At 35.7% G+C, this 20,958-nt stretch overlaps 1 long non-coding RNA gene across 1 annotated transcript; it reads right to left on the bottom strand.

The window, feature by feature from the left end:
- Positions 1-14,145: 14,145 nt before the first annotated feature.
- Positions 14,146-20,428, bottom strand: LOC125154961 (uncharacterized). The gene is made up of 3 exons (XR_007148007.1): positions 20,392-20,428; positions 15,103-15,162; positions 14,146-14,234 (listed from the first exon to the last, which is right to left on the bottom strand). It is a non-coding gene; the product is annotated as an uncharacterized LOC125154961 (long non-coding RNA).
- Positions 20,429-20,958: the final 530 nt, after the last annotated feature.

The following is a 20,958-nucleotide window of genomic DNA, read 5'->3' as shown; positions in this document are numbered from 1 at the left end:
AGGAAGAAAAGAAAGAAAATCACAGAAGAAAACAAGAGATAAAGAATGGGATGCCTGGGGTTCAGTTGGTTAAGTATCCAACCCTTGATTTCAGCTCAGGTTATGATTTCACAGTATGTGGAATTGAGTCCTGCATTGGGCTCTGCACTAACAGTGTGGTACCTGCTTGGGATTCTCTCTCTCTGTCTCTGTCTCTCTCTCAAAATAAATAAACATGAAAAAAAGGGAGAGAGATTAAAAAAAAAATGAACAATGAATTACAAAGCAACCAGAAAATTATTAGCAAAATGGCAATAGTAAGTCCATTCTTATCAATAATGACTTCAAATGTAAATTAACTAAATTCTTCAACCAAAAGACACAAAGTGGCTAACCAGATAAAAAACAAGTCCCAACTATATGCTGTGTACAAGAGAATCACTTCAATTTTAAGAACAAACAGACTAAAAGTGAAGGTATAGAAAAAGACATTCCATGCAAATGGAAACCAGAAGAATTCAAGGATAGCTATATTGATACCAAACAAAATAGATTCACTGTAACAAGAGACAAAGAAGGTCATTATATAATAATAAAGGAGTCAATTCACTAAGAGGATGTATTTGTATATATTTATGCATGCAAAAATAGGAGCAGCTAAATACATAAAGCAAATATTACAAGATCTGAAGAAAGAAACAACAATGCAATAACAGCAGGAGACTTTAATACCCCACATTCAACATTGGATAGATAATCCAGGTGGAAAGTCAATAAGGAAACATTAAACTTAAATTATATGTTAGGCTCTGGGCACCTGGGTGGCCCAGTCGGCTAAGCATCTGACCTTGGCTCAGGTCATGATCTTGCGGTCCATGAGTTCAAGCCCCATGTTGGGCTCTGTGCTGACAGCTCAGAGCCTGGAGCCTGCTTCAGATTCTGTGTCTCCCTCTCTCTGTCCCTCCTCTGTTCATGCTCTGTATCTGTCTCAAAAATAAATAAACATTAAAAAAAACTTAAAAAAAAATTATATGTTAGGCTTGACGACCTAACAGACATATACAGAATATTCCATTCAATTCTAATACACATCCTTCTCAAGTGCAAATGGGACATTCTCCAGGATAGATAATATTTTAGTCCACAAAACAAGTTTCAATAAATTTAATACTGAAGTCATATCAAGCATCTTTTCCAACCACAAAGGTGTGAAACTACCAATCAATTATGGAAAAAAAAACTGGAAAATTCACAAATATGTGGAGATTAAACAACATGCTCCTGATAACCAATGAGTCAAAGAAAAAAATCAAAAGAGAGATAAAAAAAAATATTTGAAACAAATGAAATGGAAATACAACATACCAAAATTTATGGAAAGAATAAAAAGTTTTTAAATGATAAACAAACCAGACAAACGTTTAGCTAGACTAAGCAAGAAAAGAGGACTCAAATAAAATTATAGATGAAAGTGAAAACATTACAACCAAGATCACAGAAATACAAAGAATCATAAGATACTGCTATAAACAATTATACACCAATGAATTGAACAACCTAGGAGAAATGGATATATTCTGAAAATGATGCAACCTACCACTGAATCATGAAGAAAGAGAACACATGAATAGACAAATTACTATTGAATCAGTAATCAAAAAACTCCCAAGAAAGAAAAATCCAATACCAATATCCTCACTGGTGAATTCTACGAAACATTTTAAAAACAAACAAATACCAATATTCGAGGAAAAAACTTCCGAACTCATTATATGAGGACAACATTACCCTGATAACAAAGCCATACACAGAACAGAACATATGAGGAAAACAAAACAAAACAAACAAACAAACAAACAAACAAATACAGGCCAATATCCCTGATGAATATAGATGTAAAAATACTCAGCAAAAATAAACCTGGAGGGTATTATGGTAAGTGAAATAAGTAAAAGAGAAACACCATATGATATCATTTATATGTGGAATCTAAAAAACAAAACAAATGAACAGAGAAACAAACAGAGACAGAATCATAAATACAGAGAACAAATTAGTGGTTGCCAGAGGGGAGAGGACTAAGGGATGGGCAAAATAGATAAAGGGGATTAAAAGGTACAAACTTCCAGTTATGAAATAAATAAGCCATGGAGATACAAAGTACCATGTAGGGAATACAGTCTATAATATTTTAATAACATTGTACGGTGATAGATGTAACTACACTTACCATGGTGAGTATAGTATAACATACAGAATTGTCAAATTACTATGTTGTATACTGAAACTAATGTAACACATGTCAATTATACTTAAATTTAAAAAAAGAGAGTGAGACAAGATGAGGATAAAAAGGCAGATAAAAAAAGTTTTCAGCAAAATATTAGGAAAAAAAATTCAACAGTACATTAAAAAGATCATACACCATGATCAAGTGGTATTCGTTCCCAGGATGCAAGGATGGTTCAACATCTGCAAATCAATTATATGATGCAGTGCATTAACAACATGAAGGATAAAAATCATATGATCATCTCAATAGATGAAGAAAAAGCATTTGACATCATCAACACCCATTTATGATTAAAATAAATCACTCTCAACAAAATGCGTATAAAGGGAACATACTTCAACATAATAAAGGTTATATATGACAAGCCTAGGACTAATATGATACCCACTTATAAAAAGATAAAAGTTTTTCTTCTAAGACCAAGAACGAAACAGGGATTGCCATTTTTATTCAACACAGTACTGGAAGTCCCGAGCAGAGGACTTGGGCAAGACAAAGAAATAATAGGCATACAAGTAGGAAAGAAAGCATTAAAGCTGTTTCTATTTGTAGATGGTATTATATATGGAAAATCCTGAAGATTCCACCAAAAAACTGTTAGAACTAATCAGTGAATTCAGTAACATTGCAGGACACAAAAGCAATATACAAAAAACAATTGTGTTTTTATACAACAACAATGAACTACCAGAAGGAGAAATTAAACATTCCAATTTACAACTGCATCAAGAAGAATAAAATACATAGAAATAAAGTTAACTGTGAAGAGAAAGACCTGTATACTGAAAACCATAAGACACTGATGAAAGAAATTAAAGAAGACACAAATAAGTGGAAAGATAGCCCATGCTCATGGATTGGAAGAATTAATATTGTTAAATTGTCCCTACTACCCAAAGCAATCTACAAAATCAATGCAATCCTTATCAAAATTTCAATGACATTTTTCACAGAAATGGAAAAAACAATCCTAAAATTAGTATGGAACCATAAAATATACCAAATAGCCAAAGAAATCTTAAGAAAGAAAAACAAAGCTTGAGGTATTAGACGTCCAGATTTTGAACTATATTACAAAGTTATAGTAATCAAAACAGTGTGGTATTGGCATACAAACAGACACATAGATCAATAGAGCAAAATAGAGAACCCAGATACAGGCCAGGCATATATAATCAATTAATTTGTAACAAAGGAACCAAGAATATACAATGGAAAATGGACAGTCTTTTCAAAAAATGGTGTTGGGAAAACTGGTAGCCATATATAAAAGAATGACACTGGACCTCTATCTTATACCATACACAAAAATCTACTGAAAGTAGATTAAAGACTTGAACATAAGACCTAAAATCATAAAGCACCCAAAAGAAAACATAGAGGTTAAGCTCCTTGACATCTGTCTTGGCAATGACGTTTTGGATTTGACACCATAAGCAAAGGAACAAAACCACAAATAAATAAGGAGGACTACATTTAACTAAAAAGTTTCTGCACAACAAAAGAAACCATCAACAAAATGAAAAGGCTACCTATGGAATGAGAGAAAGTATTTGCAAACCACATATCTGATAATGGATTAATATCTGAAATACAACAGGGACTTATAGCAACACAACGTACAACCCAATTAAAAAATGGACAAAGAATATAAATAAATACTTTCCTAAAAATAAAAAAATACAAAATACAGATGGCCAAAAGGTACATGAAAAGTTATTCAACATCGCTAATAATCAGGCAAATGCAAGTCAAACTGCGATGACATATCAGCTCACACCTGTTAGAATGGCTATCATAAAAAAGACAAGAAATAACAAATGCTAGTGAGGATATGGAGAGAAGGGGAACTATGTACATTGTTGGTGGGAGGAATGTAAATTGGTATAGACACTATGGAAAACAGTATAGGGGTTCATCAAGAAATAAAAACAGAACTACCACACAATCCAGAAACCCCACTTCTGAGTATATAACCAAGGGTAATGAAACCATTATCTGAAAGAGATAATAGGTACTGCCATGTTCATCACTGCATTATTTACAATAGCTAAACCATAGAAACAGCCTATATTTCCAGCCATGGGTGAATGGATAAAGAAATTGTAGTATATACATACAATGGAATATTACACAGTCTTTAAAAAGAAGGAAATCCTGCCACATGTGAAAACTTAGATGGATCTTGAGGCCATTGTGTGAGGTGAAATAAGCCAGAGAGAGAAGGATAAACATCGCATGGTATCACTTACAATGAAACCTAAAAAAAAAAAAAAAAAAAGTCAAAAGTCAAACTCATAGGAACAGAGAATAGAAAAGCACTTGCCAGGGTCTGGGGGCTGGAGGAAATAAGGGAATGTTGGTAGAAAAGTAATACAAACTTTCAGTTATAAGATGAATAAAATCTTAGTATCTAATATGTAACTCAATGACTGTAGTTGATAACATTGTATTGTATAATTGGATGTGGTAAGAGTAGAACTTCACACACACACAAAAAGGCCAATATATAAGGCAATGGATCTGTTGATTAAACTTGATAGAGGGAGTCCTTTCACAGTTTATACATATAAAATCATCTTGATATGCACTTTATCTTACTATTTCATTTTTCAGTTATACCTGAATAAAAAAAAAATAGAAAAAACTATTAGAATTGCAGATCCACAAGAAAATGCATTTCACTGTCTAGAGTTCTACTAACTTCTCTCTGATTAAAACTGATTTCAGGAAGGACGATACAGTTTTATTTTTCCTTCTCAGGACTCTCTAAGTTATATGTCATATTTTTGAAAAGTCACTTAACTTTGGAGGTGAAGAATGATTAACTGGCACAGACTTCAAGGACAAATACATCAACAGCCCATTTCAGCCCAATCTGCGTGCCTACTAGGATTCAGCCATGGATGGACCCTTATGGCAATAAGAAGAATTGCTCCCCACCCTATCAGAGGCCTATTTACATGACTCAATTTTTAGGAAGTTCGTTTGGAGTGGGAAGCAGAAAAGATCTATATGAAAGTCAAAATATGGGATAGGCCCATGGATTTCTCTGAGCCATAGGAAGAGGCAAGTAGGAAGCCAGTGGTTTTCAAAGGCACAAAAGGACATCCAAATAAAGAATCTTTTTCACTCAACCAATATGTATGGGGTGCTTATTATAAAATGGCAATGGGAATACAACTGTGAAAAAGCCACAGGCTCCCATCTCTGATCAGAAGAGAAATAGCACGTAAGTAAGTTATAAATCTTAACAAGTGCTACAAAAATAAATAAATAAATAAATAAATAAATAAATAAATAAATAAATAAATAAATAAAGCAATGTGGTAAACGGGGACAATTTTCAATAGAATAGAAAGGGAAGACCTCCACAAGGAGGGATATTTGAACCTACATGGAAGGATGAGAAGATGGAGATGGAATGAGAAGGAGAAAGACATGTCCAGGAGCAGCAAGAACAAAAACCCTCAGGCGGGAGAAATCTTGGCACCTCTCAAGTATAGGCAGGCAGGGTGATAGAAGCCTACTGAGAGCAAGTGATACTGAGTGAGGGGCCAGCTACTCTTCACCACTGCAGGAGTTTGCATTCCATCCTCAGATTTATGGGAACTCACTAGAGGATTTTTAAACAGAGACTTGATTTTATTTACTGTTTTCATAGATCACTCTGCTATGAAAGGAGCATGGCAAGAGCGGTGAAAGGGTGGTTAGAATGGAGATTACCATTCTTGCAGTTATCCAGGAAGGAAATGATGGTGTTCTAGGATCAGGAATAGTAGTGACATAGAAGACAAGTAAATGACTTCAAAGTTTATTTTGGAAACAAATACAGAATTGCTTTTGGGTTGGTTATGGAAGGTAAGAGGAAAAACATAGTCAAGCATGAGTCCTAGGCTTTGGTATACGTGTTGGGATGTATGGTAGGATTTCAATGGGGACTGAGGGAGAAGTTGGTACAACATTGGGAGCATATAACTTGAGATGCTGACTAATGTTACCCAGACATCAGCTGGAGGTTCTCTAATTTCTGAGATTTAGGTAGTACACCTTTGAACCCTCAGTTCTATAGTATGAGGAGAACTAGAACTCCTCAAGATTTCTTTTTTTTTTCCCACAAGGGTTTAGAATTTCACCATTATCCTGTGTATCTGCCTCCTGTGTCCTCATCTTCTACCTCCATTCACCCCTGTCAACACTTCAACCTCTTTTTTTTTCTTTCATTTTTTTAAAATATGTGTTTGTTTCCTTGTTTGGTACATTTATTCATAACACAACTAATGGCATGGTATATAACGTTACAGGGTTGGCATACTGATTTCAACTAAGCATAGTTAATTGTAAGGGATGCCATATAATACCACATTCTTGGTGGGGAAAAGATAATTAGGACAATAATATTACACTTAATACTTTTTAGAAACAGCTGTGTAACATTTGGGGTTGATTATATATAAGTCTTTATGCTTGTCAAAGCCATGGTACATTTTCTAAATGACTTCAGGTTTTCACTGGAGTCCCTGTCACTGAAGTCACATTGTTCTTAGAACATTTAATGCAGAAAAACATCTCTGATGTCATTCTAAACCCAATTATTTTCAAATGGTACTAGAAATGGTACCAAGTTCTTTATTTCATGCATTCCTCCTGTGCCAATGATGATCACTCTTATATCAAGGTCTTCAAATTACTGTGAACAATTTCTTCCCAATAAATGCAGTGACTCAGGATAGCTCCTAACAGGAAGCATGTCCTGTTATAATTTCTGCTTCAACTCATCTGCTGCAGAATCAGCCAAAGGCCGGAGAAGCAGGACATCCCAGCTTCTTGCAAGAGACCTATGGCAAACAGTATGTGCTCCTGTTGATAGTTGCCTCTCTCACCCATAAGTTCACAAAACAAATCCACTCATATCCACTCCATTCAGCATCTTCTGGATCTTTACTCATGTCAATGAAGATCTGAGGTGTCAGCGAGATCATAGCCAGACTCATAACTTATTTAAAATCTCCACAGATTTCAAGTGAAAGTATGTAAAACTATCTTAGGGAGTATTAAAAATCATTAGATTACATTTTACTTTTACTAAAAAATATTTATTGTACACTTATAATAGGCCAAGAACTCTAGGTGCTAAGGAAAAATAACAGTACAAATGGACACATATGCTACTATCAAGCAGCTAAAGGGTCTGAGGGTCTTTGAGCTTTTGTTTTGTTTTGTTTTTGTTTTTTTACATTTTTTTAAATTGAGGTATAAGTGACATGTAATATTATGTTATTTTCATGTATACAACATAATAATTCAATATTTGTATACACAGTGAAATGATCACCACAAAATAAGTCTAGTTACCATCTGTATTACACTGTACTATACAAAATTACAAAAAAGTGAAGTTTTTTTTCCTGTGATGAGAAACAAGATTTTAAGATTTACTCTCTTGGTAATTTCAAATATGCACTACAATACTATTGATATAGACACTATGCTGTACATTACACATCCATGACTTATTCACTTTATAGCTGGATATCTGTATCTCTTGACCCCCTTTACACATTTCACTCTCCTTCCAAGTCCCCTTCCCCCCCGCACCCACCATTCTGTTCTCTGTATCTATGAGTTTAATTTTGTTTGTTCTGTTTTGTTTTCCAATGTTTTTATTTGGGTATAATTGACACAAAATGATACCTTCATTTTAAGTGTATAACATAGTGATAGGACAAATTTATACACCACGCTATACTCACTACAAGTACAGCTGCTTTCTGTCACTATGCAACACTATTAAAATATCATTAACAATATTCCTTATGGTGTGTCTTCTATTCCCATGACTTATTCATCTATAACTGGAAGCTTGTGTCTCCCACTCCCCTTCACCCATTTTGCCCAGTTCCCCCTCCCCTCTGGCAGCCCTTAGTTTGTTCTCTGTATTTTTAGTTCTCATTCTGCTTTTTGTTTGTTTATTCTCTCTCTTTTTTTTTTTTTAGATTACACATGTAAGTGAAATCATATGGTATTTATCTTTTTCAGCCTGACTTACTTCACCTAGGATAATATCCTCTAGGTCCATCCATGTTGTCACAAATGGCACAATCTCATCCTTTTTTTCATGGCTAAGTAATTTTAATCAAGTAAGATGCCAAGATTTTGAGGATTTTTGAGCTTGATGTAATACGGAAGCAATTTTTCAACTGGGAACACTCAAGACATTACAGGTTAATACCAAAAAATATATATGTCATTGACAGTGGCACTTGAGATTTTGGCATACTCTTCACTTTCTGAGTGAAACTAAACTACCATGTCTCAAACAAATGGACTTTTCCTTCATCCTAAACACTTTCTGATCAGGATTGCTCCATAACCCTGAATCTCATGGATTCTCAATAGTAAGTGTTAGTCAAATAGAAAGAGTAGTGGCTAGATGGGTAGCAAGAGTGCTATGAATATCTTAAATTTATTTGGAACTCTATGAAGTTATATTGTTTTGCAGAGATTCTTTAATAATGTGCCTATAAGCTGCAGCATCCAAACTTCTCTGCCATAGAACTTTGTGGAAGTTGTACTTAGTTAGAAGGAATATGCTAGTATAATACCAACCAGTTCAAGGAAACTTTTCATTTCCCAAAGTATTTACCCTATAGGAATTAAGAGTTGGTCATATACGTGAGTTGAATCTAGTAAGTGAAGTTTTATGATTAAGCAAAATTTTTATTTTTATTACTATGGAGTCAGTGGAATGATATTTAACTTAAAAACAAACAAACAAACATATGGGGGTACCTCAGTGGCTCAGTTGGTTGAGTGTCTGACTCTTGATTCCAGCTCAGGTCATGATCCCAGAGTGGTGAAACCAAGCCCTGCATAGGGCTCCATGTTAGAGATGGAGCCTGCTTGGGATTCTCTCTCTCTATCCCTCTTCCCATCTTCCCTGCTCACATGCTCAATTTCTCTTTCTATAAATTAAAATTAAAATAAAAATATTAAAAAGAAAACATTTTAAGCCTACTCTACATTTTACCAACAGGATAGAATCCACTGAAGCACCAACAGATTGCTCTAAATATAGTTCCACATTGCCATCAACTTCCTTTTTTTTTTTTTTGAGAGAAGAAAAGAACCTCATTTTAAGCCTCTGTGTCTTTAAAACAAAATGCAAGGTGGTGAACTACAATGACAATTTAGATTATATGTTGAAACTGCACTAAATCCCTAAAATCCAAAAGAATATTGTGCTGCTTTCAATAGTGGCTGCACCAAAGTACATTTCCATATATCCACTATATTACAAAGGTATAATAATTAACAGACTATTTTGATTACTTAGTTTTATAATATAGTCATTGAATAGTATGACCATCTTAACAATATTCATTCTTCCAGTCCATGAGCATGGACTATCTTTCCATTTATTTGTGTATTCTTTAACTTATTTCATTAATGTATTAGTGATTGTATGTTTCTAGAAATATATCCCTTTCTTCTAGGTTGTATAATTTGTTGGCCTATCATTATTCATAATAATCTCATAATCCTTAGTATAGAAATACTGTGGTATCAGTTGTAACTTCTCCTCTCTCATTTCTTGTTTTATTTATTTGAGCCCTCTCTTTTTTTCTTGGTGTAACTAGCTAAAGGTTTGCCAATTCTGTTTATCTTTTCAAAGAACCAGTTCTTAGTTTCATTGATCTTTTTATATTGTCTTTTAATCCCTATCTCATTTATTTCCTCTCTTATATTATTAAGATTGGTCTTATTTCTTGAGCTAGGCCTGTATTGCTATGAACTTCCCTCACAGAACTGCTTTTGCTGCATCCCATAGATTTTGGTAAGTTTTATTTCCATTTTCAGTTGTCTTTTATTTCTTTGTTCACCCACTGGTTATTCAGTAGCATGTTGTTCAATCCCACATATTTGTGATTTTTCATTTTCTTCTTGTAACTGATTTCTTGTATCATACCACTGTGAAAAGATGCTTGATATGATTTCAATCTCCTTAAGTGTAATGAGACTTGTTTTGTGGCCCAACATATGTCCTATCCTGGAGAATGTTCCATGTGCACTTGAGAAGAATGTGTATTCTGTTGCTTTTGGATGGAATGTTCTATATATGTCTATTAAGTCCATCTGGTCTAATGTTCATTTAAGGCTGATGTCTCATTAATGATTTTCTGTCTAGATGATCTATCCACTGATATAACTGGGGGTATTAAAGTTACCAGGGGCTTTATTTTATCATTCCAGCTACAAGAGGAGTCAAACATACTCAACCTAGCCTGGGTCTCCCATAAGCCTTTAAAAAAAAAAAGAAAAGATTAGGAAAGTTCTAATAGAAGCATTGCCAGTGGCCTAGCTTTTCTTTTTTTTTTTTTATAATTTTTTTTTTCAACGTTTATTTATTTTTGGGACAGGGAGAGACAGAGCATGAACGGGGGAGGGGCAGAGAGAGAGGGAGACACAGAATCGGAAACAGGCTCCAGGCTCTGAGCCGTCAGCCCAGAGCCCGACGCGGGGCTCGAACTCACGGACCGCGAGATCGTGACCTGGCTGAAGTCGGACGCTTAACCGACTGCGCCACCCAGGCGCCCCTGTGGCCTAGCTTTTCAAGTCAAGCCTCATATTAAGTGAGAGAATATATTTAAAAGTCTTCGTGCATTACCTTCTGCAACGTAGGCACTGAAACAGTGTCAGTCATCCATCCTTTGCCATCCTTTGTTTGGTATATTCAAAGCAAGTCTTAGTGTCCTCCACTGGAGTCCTACAAGTAAATTAAGCCCTAATGCCCAAAGGCATCCTTTGGATATAATTAATTAACTTCTCTCTTATGCATCCACAAAAGTACTACCTAAGTATCACTCTTGGGAGACTTGATAAAACAAGCCCTCAAATCATTTTCAGAAAGGCTTACTTCTCTCACACAAGCCTCAACTGAAGTTAAGAAAGATTGGAAGACAGTATCACTTTCACCTTCTATTTTTAAAAGCAGGGTTGATCTGGGGGAAATACCTAATTTGGTAAAGGCACCGACCCTAGAACAACAAAAACTAAACGAGAAGCCACAGAGTCTCTAGAGAACTAAAGACTCAAAAGAGAAAAGTTAGACTCACTGAAGGTGAGTGTTCTAAGGGAAACAGAATTGTGCAGAGGCCAGAGCCAATGAAACACCAGTTAGACTAAAATCAAATATGGTACAGCTGACACCAAAACAAATGCACCCATTCAAGGAAAGAGACCAGAAAAACTTAGAAAATATTATGCTCCTCTGTACTCTTCAAAGGGCCCCGAAACATCTAAGATAAACTGTTACATGCTCACATATTCTACAAACAATGTTCTAATCACACAAAGGGAAATAAGGCATGCCCCCAAAAATCTCAAGGCTGAGAAGTTACCCAGATGAAAAAGGTTTATTGTCGGAAGTTAATTTAAAATTCTATAAAGGGCTTAAAAACATTTATTCTAATTGCTCAGAGTCTCTTTCCCAGAAAGGAAATGACCTAACTCAAGGACATAGAAACTCATCATGGCCTTTTACAAAGTTGACAAAGACATGACAAAATTAAGTTGTAGAGACACATTAACATTTCTTAAGTAAACATATAATTGCTTACTTCCATATAGTTCAAGTGCATGGACTGCACATGCAGTAATTCATGATATACATCTATCATTACTAGCAAACTTTTACCACAAATCAACTTTATGCAAGTGATGTAAAATGAGATTTATATTTAATGCACTATTGTAAATTGCACCAATTGCCAGTGTTAACACTGGCAACATCAGATGCCAAAAAAGCTCTTAAATGCCTGGAAGGAGAATGCTTTCCAAAAGTGTTAGGAAAATAAATAAATAAATAAAAGGAATTGGGAACAAAAAGAAAAAAAGAACCTTCTTGTCACTTAATATTCTGTAGGAAGTCCATAAAGTGTACTTGAAAATAAAGAAAACAGATATTTGGATTTTTCAGTCAAGGGCAGAAGAAAGCAGGCTGCCCTTCCCTCCTCTCTTTTAAAGTTACTCGGTATAACCTGGAGGTCTGGCTAACACAAATCATTCTAGTTTTCAGGTACAGCAAGTGGCAACACTCAAGTATATTACCTCATTTTTAGATGAATTTGCCATTCACTTTTAAAGCCAACAAGAACAATAAAAGCTGACCCCTTAAAGTACCTGTCTTCATACAAGCGAGTATTGAATTTCACAGTTTCATAAAAATTATAATTGTAGCAAGATAGCTAATGATCTCCTCTGACCACTCTACAAATTTTTAATCAGCTCAGGTAAAATTATCTTGGGATGGGGCGCCTGGGTGGCGGAGTCGGTTAAGCGTCCGACTTCAGCCAGGTCACGATCTCACGGTCAGTGAGTTCGAGCCCCGCGTCAGGCTCTGGGCTGATGGCTCAGAGCCTGGAGCCTGTTTCCGATGCTGTGTCTCCCTCTCTCTCTGCCCCTCCCCCGTTCATGCTCTGTCTCTCTCTGCCCCAAAAATAAATAAACGTTGAAAAAAAAATTTTTTTTTAATTATCCTGGGATGATTGCAAATAAAAATGTCTGCTATGCCCTCCATAATCTGTAATTTGACATTTGATAATAATGCTAAATTATTTCACCATATTTTAAAAGCCCAGGACATTGTTCAAGTGCCACTGCCAATGAAGATTTGGATAACCAACATATTTATTCCTTTGACATACAAAAGACCTAAATGTTTTTAAAACATGGAGGACCGACTCACCTTCTTCAATTAGGAATGATACGGACTAGGTGTAAGTTTTAGATCCAACTGAGTTCAAAACATGATTTCCTAATTAACTAATTTTATGATCTTAACTTCTCAACAGTTTTCTCACCTGTAAAAAGGGGGGAAACCCTCTATATACCACTGCTAAGGGGATTAAAAGAGATGATTTACAAAGTGTTTTGCACAATTTGTGGCATGTATAGAGATGAACAAATGAGAGCTGTAATTTTATTGTGGGGAAAGAAAGGATGTTTAGAATGCCACAGTTTTAATACGTAAAAACATATCACCTTTTATTATATTACCTTGGTTTCAGGAAATATTTAATGTAGCTTATAAAGATATTTAAAATACAAAGTCCCTAAATCAAAATGTAAATACAAAAAAGAAAAAGAAAGATGAGGTTAATTTTTAAAGGCAAAATGTCAGAAAAGATGAGCTTTATCAGTTATATATAGTATAATTCCTAAGATAAACAGAATGATTATTTAGGAAAATAAATCAATAACTGATTAATTTAATTGACACTAAAGCAAAGCAGGAATTTTTTTTCTAAGAATCTTTTTAAAAGAGGGCAAAAAATGCAATGAAAAATATCTTCAACAATATCCTTACAAAAGACAAATTTCACATACTTTCTCAATATAGGCACCACACCAAATTTCAGTGACACGTTTTTTAATAAAATCAGAAATCCCATACTAGTAACCAAGAGCACTTTTTTGAATTTGAGAAATTAATATTATAAGTAGACTTGGTACTGTGTTTACAAAGAATTCCCCAGAGGGTCCATTTCTGCACGAAGCAGAAATCTATAATAGACAGACATCATCTCATCAAACAAGCTCACCACCCTCTACACCAGTCCACCTGGAAAAGGGTTTTCATAGAAGAAGGAGAAATCAGGCACTTTTTGCCTTTAAATAACTTGAATGAGTGGAAATCATTTTTATAAAGGAGATAAGAATTACACTGGAAATCATAACTCTAAGATCTTGGTAGAATTTAAGCTTTATCACCTCTCATATTTGTTAAATTCTGTTTTCTCTTAGGATATATGATCAAAACTCTGAAGATGAAAGGGGAAACAAATTAGAAAGATTGCATTCCATACCACTGCCAGTCTGGAAAGGAGGAAAGGTGACAAGGGGAAAAGACAGGAAGTCCTCTGGAGTAGACTCTGAAATGGTCCTCAGGGTCAGCACTTGGCTAAAGTCAGGCAGATGAAAAAAAAAAAAAAAAGTAGAGACAGATAACAGAAAGAATAATAATAATGTTTGATCTTTATTAAGTGGTAACTGAGCACTTTAAGTATCTAATTTCAAGCTCATAACAATCTTATGAGGGAAGTACTATTATTATTCTCCCTTTTTGCCAATAAGGAAACATACAAAATCATTTGGTAGCCCTGCCACATTGTTTGTGAGTGGCAAAGACAGGCTTCAAAGGCAGGCACTCTAGCTCCAAAGCTCTCTCCCAATGCCCTACACCACATAAAAACTGCACTCACACAACTAATACAGTGTCTCACCACCTAAATCAGCGTTGAACTTTAAAGAGCTAACCTTTAGATGCCTGCCCAACCACTGGGGGAAATCACTGAGGTCACTGTCAATAAGAAGTTATAATTATTCATATCTATTCATGAAATATGACATTTATAGATTTCTTAATCACCAGGCTAGGAACTCAAAAGTTCACTTTTGAAATTTAAGGGCACTTTAGATATCATGTAAAATGTTAAGCAAAAACCTATCATCAACTCTGGAGCATACATATCCAATAATTGCTTTGCTCTTAAAGTCTGCAAAATCCTCCTAGTCAAAATAACAGGCTTGGAATAATCTGCACAGAATCTAAACCTGCTTTGGTAACATATGGGCAGTTTAAGATACACATGTCCCTATCACGACATTTTGTTCAAAGAATGGGCATAGTCTTTTAAAAAACTAATCAAGGGTAAAAAGATAACTGCAATACTAGTCATTAAAGTCAACTGATGTCCTATTCAAATACCAAGGGACAGGGTAAACAAGGCAATAGGAAATAAGATGAAATGAGATTGAGATCACTTTACCAGTATCTTCAGTCCACATTCCACATTATTATGCATTAATAGGTGCTGTAATCCTCATTTCTGTAAAACAATTTGCATTGTTCTGTTACTATTCTAACTTGCCTAACATTTATAATGGGATCAATGTTGAAAGTGTTTATTGTTGCTATTAACAAATACAAATATGGGGCGCCTGGGTGGCTCAGTCGGTTGGGCATCCGACTTCAGCTCAGGTCATGATCTCGCGGTCGGTGAGTTCGAGGCGCCCGTCAGGCTCTGTGCTGACAGCTCAGAGCCTGGAGCCTGTTCAGATTCTGTGTCTTCCTCTCTCTCTGACCTTCCCCCATTCATGCTCTGTCTCTCTCTGTCTCAAAAATAAATAAACGTTGAAAAATAAATACAAATATGAATGACTATTTCTCATTAAGCAAATAACCATGTATAACATTCCTCTTTTGAAGGTACCAGGCACTTAATATGTGACAAGAATAAAAAGAGGAACACAGAAAAAAAAGTGAGGTCTCTGGCTTTAAGCAGTTACATGTTTAGATGAAAAAAGTGAAATTTATAATTAATTACAGTTAAACCTGAGTCAATCATATAGTTGAAGATACTTAGAATTAGAGAGTATTAAAAAGGAGGAAGGATTAAACAATGTTTCAAATTTTGGTATTAGATCATTTAGAGAAAAGCAAAAGGTACAATTGAACCGCCTTAAAAGTTTCTGGCATCATTAATTAGCTCTATCTCTACAAAAAAATTTAGGAAATGGGGAAAATTTTGTCTAAGCAAAAGTAAGAACAAACTTGATGATCAGGATAATTAAATTTCGATGAGAAAACTTTTTCATATCTAAAATTCTGAAAAATTATCAGTAAAGCAAATAAATACTGCCTGCTTTATTGACAAATCCAATTGGAAAAATTGTTTATGGAAAGAAGAGAAAACGGAATAGAACCTCAGGCCTTGGGACTCTAAGGAGAAGAGAATTAAAAACATCATGAAATAGGCAAAGCAGAGGGGGAAAATTTTAAGTAGACAATTTTAAGAAAAGACAGGCCCCCTTTTTTAATATGTTTGCAAACCTTCAATAATACTTCTAATGTACAAGCATTTACAAAATCATCTCTCAGTTTTTCCATCAGGAAGATGAACAATAGGTATATTAGCCCAATAATTCAGAAGACACTTCCATTATGTTGAATATGCTATTAAAACTATTTTATGACCTGTGGACCCATACCAACCTTCAGGGATCTCCCACTGAGAAGCCAACCTTGGAAAAAAACAACTTTGTGATTAACCCACCAAGTAAACAATCCTCAAGCATATAGCCCAGAGCTGATTTTTCCATCACGCTGAGCTTTATTTGGAAAATAGCCACTTAAAATAAAATTCTAAAATCCATCCCAACAACATAAAGTTGTCAGAAGCTTGATTTCTGAATTCCTTATTATTTTAATACTATCAACCAATGAGTCTTTAGGAAGGAAATCTTTTATTGGAGGTTAATAATGTGTTCATTATGCCTACCATACAGTTAGCAAAGAAGAGAGAACTGGCTTGGAGTTAGAATAAAGAATGATAATCTCTTAAACTTCAGGCTTCCATGCCTCCTGACTTAATAGAAATGTAGTGAGAACATGCTAAAATAATGGATACAGGTGTTTCTCACAAAGTTGTTCAAATTCAAGTAACTACTATTATAAACCTAATGTATGTATCCTAAAAATTTCTAAGTGGCATAATAATAAGAATAGAACATATCAAAGAGATAATGAATGCCACTTTTATAGGTCAAGAAACTAGATCACAGTAACAAACCATCCCATTAGCATTACCTGATTAAGCAGGTATGGAGGACCTATTATGTGCTAGGCACTGCACTAAGCACTGGGGACAGAAAACTTAATAGGAATGGCCCCTGCCATCTGGAACTTATAATTACTCCACTGACTACAAATGCACACTATCTTATAAATAATGAAAATGATAACACTGTCTGAGCTGAACAGTTATTTTATTTGGCTTCACATGTACAAGAACAGCATTTATTGAAGCACAAAATAAAATAAAAATGGAAAAGTGATGCTGCCATCTGAGTATCCATTAAAAAGCCACATAAAAATCACATTTACATTAATGTGTAAGATTGACTAAAACAAAAAACAAACAACTGCCCCTCCCCCCAGAAAACTCCAGTGAAATGTTGCTTGGAGGTTTTAGATAATTATCTTATTTCTTCAGTTGATATGTGCACATGAAGTCTGGGTGTCAACTCTCAATCCCCAGCAAGATTTCCTCAGATACATGGGTGCAACAGAACCACTCCATCCCCAGGTGGTTTTCATTTGAATTTCAGGTCTCAAACAAGATAGACTTGACCTTAAATGGAATTTATCTAACTCAAATATTTCAAGTGCCATTTATTATTTTTATGAAAAATTTAAAAATTCACAATTCTCTTGGAGTTTGGCAATTCACAATCCAAGCAAGAAATTCTGGGTTCCAGACTTGAGTTATAAAGGAAAAATGAGAGCATCTCAGCATTTCAAAATTGCTAAAATTCAGGAATGAAAAAATTCTCACCATGTTATAAAGAAGTTAATAAGCAGTATTCTCCCAAGTTTGCAGCAAAATCTTTCCTCTACTTCTGATAAGAAGAATGCAAGCTAGTTTTTGTAGCTAAAAAGAGTAGTTTTTCAAAACTTATATTTTTGTCTCTGTGATTTTTTTCCCAACTAAACTGAAACTGACCAATGAGATTTTGAAAGGACTCCATTATTTAACAGTAACCTATAATCATAGACATTCTCTTCAATCATTGAAATAGCTTAAATAATTAGAAATAATGATTAATACCATTTGAATCCCCGCCAATCTAAAAGGCAGAATTTTGCAATAGGAAAGGAAAATTAGAATGCTTAATTGCAAGAGGAAGAAAAGAAATATTCTGACTGAAAAAAAAAAAACAGACTAAATTTAGATTAGAATTATATTCATCTTTTTGTCACAATACCACAACCATTTGGTTTAACTGGTGTATGTTGGGGAAGGGGGAGTGTGGGGAAGAGGATGAAGGGATCAAAACATCTTGCTTAGTATTAGTCTCTCCTCATGTCCTCTAATTCCCTCCAAGGAGTGTTCCTGGGAACACTGCATTGATAGCCCATGGCTGACTGACCAGGCAGGCACAGACATATTTTCCTATCCTGGAAATCTGTGCCTCTAAGAGAACTAATAACATGATCCCATTCCACTTACACTTCAATTGAACTTACAAATGAAATTTGCAGACTAGGATGATCAATTGTATTTCTTGGCTTGATTCAACCTCAGAGCTTCACCTCTAAAATGCTGACTGTGTAAGCTTGCTGAAACTAATCTGAGTCTTTCTTTAAGCAAGTTCTGTCCTGATCAAGTTGTTATTTTTTGGTTTTGATTTCATTAAAATGAATATGAGCTCAAATACTGGGTGGAGTTAGTCCCTATGATTATTAGAAACTACTTATCCAAAAGACTGAAACCATGACAGGATTAGATCCTGATGACTGTCCTATTTAACAGTTATAACATCTAGGGATAACAACAAAAACTAATATTTATTATATCCCTATCCTGTGACATGCACTGTGCAAGATATTAAGGATACAAGCCAAATGAAACATAACTGTCCCCAAAGGGGCACATCATTTATACAATGAATTAACATGCCAAGCACTATTCTATATGTTGAAGATACAGAACTGAACATTATATGGCCTTTTAAAGCTAACATTCCAGGAACATAGAAAAGCAACTTTTAGAAAATGACATGGTCATTTTAGATGGTGAGAAAGTTCTATAAAATAAAATTTAAAAATAAGCTGGGACTTCCAGGGAAGATAGCAGAATAGGAATACCCTAAGCTCACCTCGTCCTATGAATACACTAGGTAACCCACAACAGTAACAAGCCAGAAAATGAACCAAAGAACTGGCAGGATAGACTCTCCACGACTAAAGGTAGAGAAGAGACAACATCAAAGAGGGAAGGAGGGCAGAGACATCGCTGGGAGCTAAAGAGACCTGTGGAACTGTCTACAGGAGGAAAGGAAACCAAGGCATGAAGAGAGGCAAGAAACAGACCTTTATCCCTAAAACCCCAGGCATAGGTAACCTGCATGAGGAAGGCAAATCCCTCAAAACATTTGGCTTTGAAGCCAAACAGGCCAAGAATCTGTAGGGCTTAACACCCAGAACTTTACAAATTAGCAGGTTTGGCTCTGGGACAGCCAGGAGTGTGATAGGAAACTGAGTCCCCACCCTTAAAGAGGCAGAACAACAAACAGTGCTACGGAGATACAGCATAGAAGCAACAGTTTGAAAAATGCCTGGGATACACAGGTGGGAGATTTATTTACTGATCTCAGAGTGTGTGCTGGAAGGGTAGGGATCTTTGGGAGACTTTCCCAAGAACAAAAGAGCAGGTGGGCACCACTTCCCTTCCCCATCCCCCTGCCTAGACACAGAAACCTGCAGGAATCAGTGCAGTGCCAATACTTGCTACCTCTTGCTAACAGCATGCCCCACCCCTGCATTCTCCTGCAGACACACCCCTTCCAATATACTCTTGGCAGGAAACCATCCAAAGAGATGCCACAACCTGGCAGTGTGCAAGCAGCCCCAACAGGGAACTGTCCCGTTCCAAAGTGATTCTGCACCAGGGAGAGGGTAAGACAGCCACACACCCCAGTCCCATTGTCGCCCCAGCAGTGAGCTGAGGGCAGACATCTGGTTTGATTAAAGGCCCTGCCCACCAGTGAAAGTTTCTCAGGGGAAACACAGGGAAAGTGCCCTACAGTTCAGTGATGCCAGCAACATCTCTGGCAAACTCCTGGTTTGACTCAAGACCAAGGCAGCCCCAGACTGGTCCACTAATGACACAGGAACCAAACCCTACCCACAAGGCAAAGAGAGCCATTTCAGAAAACTGAATTTAAGGCAAAATCAAGGCAGCCACAACAGTAGGGCACACATGACACACATGAGACACCCCTGAAGCACAAGGTTCTGATAAACAAGGGACTTTGCACTGAATGGAACTACAGGACCTTTTCTTCATAAGACACCACTACTTATTGGTGGATAGGATATGAATAGGAGACAGCTGAATTTCCAAATACATAGAAACGGACACAGAGAGTTAGACAAAATGAGGGGACAGAGGAAAATGTCCTAAATGAAAGAACAGGACAAGAGACCCAAACAAAACAGATATAAGTAATGTGCCTGGTAGATAATTTAAAATATTTATCATAAAGATACTCACTGGACTTGAGAGAAGAGTGGAGGACCTCAGTGAGACTCTAAAAAATGAGATAAAAAAACATAAAAAGAACCAATAAGACATGAAAAACTTAATAACTGAAATTAAAAATATACTAAAGGGAACAAATAGTATGCAAAAGGAAGCAGAAGCATAGATCAGTAGCCTGGAGGAGAGAGTCATGGAAAGCAATCCAGCTGATCAGGAGAGAGAAAAAAAAAAAATACAAAATGAAAATAGACTTAGGAAACTCAGCAACAACATCAAAAGTGTAATAACACCCACATTACAGGGATCCCACAGGGAGAAGAGAGAGAAAGGGGAGCCAAAAATTTATTTGAAGAAATAATAGCTGAAAACTTTCTAAATATGGGAGCGAAAAACAGAAATCCAGATCCAACAGGCATAGAGAGCCCCCCCCCCAAATCAACCCAAGGAGGTCCACACCAAGACACATAGTAATTAAATGGCAAAAAGCAGTGATAAGAAGAGAATTTTAAAAGCAGCAAGAGAAAAGAAAAGTTACATTCCAGAGAAAGCCCATAAGGCTATCAGCTGATTTCTCAGCAG

The sequence above is a fragment of the Prionailurus viverrinus genome, chromosome A1, assembly GCF_022837055.1.
Source record: "Prionailurus viverrinus isolate Anna chromosome A1, UM_Priviv_1.0, whole genome shotgun sequence".
Lineage (NCBI taxonomy): Eukaryota > Metazoa > Chordata > Mammalia > Carnivora > Felidae > Prionailurus > Prionailurus viverrinus.
This window is presented reverse-complemented; position numbering and strand designations above follow the sequence as displayed.